Consider the following 2500-nt stretch of genomic DNA (forward strand, 5'->3'; position numbering starts at 1 on the left):
AACACCAGATCATGCACCACTACCCATAATAGCTCATCGAGCTTAGCGTGAATCCTTCGGGTTTCCCTAAGAAGTTCGATTGGTCTTGCAGAGTTTAAAGACAACGAAGCTTAGTTTCAAGCAATGGTTAATATACGCGTATTCAAAACCCTTAGCTGTTACAACTTTTTACTAGAAACCATCACGACGAAGTCTTTGGGTCCGTAGACCCGTGATGTACTGCTCCAGGAACGTTTTTATAGGGTGGAAGCTCAAAATCATAGGTTAAAATCATCGGCAGAGCCCACCAGACACCACTTTTGCTTCATTAGTTCGGACTATAGGCATACGACGATTTTTATCGCGGAGGGACGTATGACCCAAACGGGGGCTTAATGACCCACTGCCACTGCAAACCATGCTCCTACGACTAAATAGAGGTAAAAACTACGATTTGGTGCAATCTTCATGTTTGACCTCGTAGCAAGGTACCCTCCTATAGTAGGCAATGAGCAAATGATCATAATCCCAGGAGGGCAAAAATGGGAACCCGAAAGGAAAGCGCTGTTGGCGCGCCTAAGCTACTGGCCCGTAGAGTAAAAATGGTACCCCCAACAAAGTTGTCGATTGACATTCTGATTGCACTTTTTATCATCTAGGGTGCGTTCCTTACACGTTTTGAGGGTTTTAGCGAAAAACATGTTTTGAGCCACACGAGCTCTCCGGCCCGCTCGGTGCACATTTTTGAAAAAAGCTAGGAGCTGCCCCTAGGTTCGGGGTGTCACAAAATATTGAAAAGTGGTCAAAAACCGCTATCCAGAATCGGATGTAGAATCATTAGACGAACTTAAAATTGTTCTACGACCAATGTCTGCGACGTTTAGTATTCAAGATATGGCCCGCCCTAGGTCTGACCTGGCATTTTCGTGAAAATTTAAAGCATGGCCATAGGGACGGGTAAAATAGCTATTTTGAAGCAAAAACCACCTCACTTTAAATGGCCATAACTTTTGAAAAACAAGAGCTAGGGTGCGTTCTCGACACGTTTTGAGGTGTTTTAGCGAAAAACATGTTTTGAGCCACACGAGCTCTCCGGCCCGTTCGGTGCACATTTTGAAAAAAGCTAGGAGCTGCCCCTAGGTTCGGGGTGTCACAAAATATTGAAAAGTGGTCAAAAACCGCTATCCAGAATCGGATGTAGAATCATTAGACGAACTTAAAATTGTTCTACGACCAATGTCTGCGACGTTTAGTATTCAAGATATGGCCCGCCCTAGGTCTGACCTGGCATTTTCGTGAAAATTTAAAGCATGGCCATAGGGACGGGTAAAATAGCTATTTTGAAGCAAAAACCACCTCACTTTAAATGGCCATAACTTTTGAAAAACAAGAGCTAGGGTGCGTTCTCGACACGTTTTGAGGTGTTTTAGCGAAAAACATGTTTTGAGCCACACGAGCTCTCCGGCCCGATCGGTGCACATTTTTGAAAAAAGCTAGGAGCTGCCCCTAGGTTCGGGGTGTCACAAAATATTGAAAAGTGGTCAAAAAACCGCTATCCAGAATCGGATGTAGAATCATTAGACGAACTTAAAATTGTTCTACAACCCCCAGTCCGACGCCTCGTATTCGAGATATAGCACTTTGTAGGTCTGACCGAGCAATTTTGTACTGAAATGTATGGCGGACATGTTATTCATTAAACAACATTAACTTGCATCGTGCCCTACTTCATCGGCACAGCTACTATCGACTATCTATTGTTGAAATGGATTGAGTTTGACCATTTTAGCTCTTTTCTTATGCCGTGCACCAACAGTGTGTACCGATCAGGGAAAGTACACTACGTACGCGTTCATGGATGTATATGTTGGTACAAGTTGCCGGTCGGAATAGCAGTGCACCAAAACTGTGTACCGATCAGGGAAAGTACAAGACGGAGGGCGCAGCCCGAGCGTACGCGTTCATAGATGTCCATGTTGGTACAACCTACATGTACGTACCTTGTTTTTGTATCAAAAGTTCCAATAAAGTGTTTGTATGCTTAAAATGCTTATCTCAACCGGTCACCTTTTGGCCTGCCCTTTTATAGACAGAAACCTAGAACGATACTCGCGATGTTTGTGTTTTTCCATTCGCCCGGGACGACGAAATGAGCTCTGTGCACATCGTGCAGAAAACTGTCTCCTCCTCGTATGTTTTGTCCCTCCACGCATATAATCACCCACATTTGTGTTCAACACGGACGGCGCAGCCCGAGCGAACGCGTTAATGTTTATGTTTGTGCACACTAAAGTTACAATCCTAGGATTTGGTTATTGCGTCGCAGTGCCCGACCGTCGCGGACACCATTCTTGGACAAAAGTCCAAGTACGTAGAGTACATTCCCTAGGTATGTGCCCGTTCGTGACTTTCGTTGCGTGCTTACAGACACGCTTGGGTATGTTTACCATACAAGGTTTACTAGGAAAACCTGGGAAGGACGCTTGCCCTCCCGTTGCGGACACCATTCTTGGAAAGAAGT

Source organism: Anopheles arabiensis, assembly GCF_016920715.1.
Source record: "Anopheles arabiensis isolate DONGOLA chromosome X unlocalized genomic scaffold, AaraD3 X_pericentromeric_contig0027, whole genome shotgun sequence".
Taxonomy (NCBI): domain Eukaryota; kingdom Metazoa; phylum Arthropoda; class Insecta; order Diptera; family Culicidae; genus Anopheles; species Anopheles arabiensis.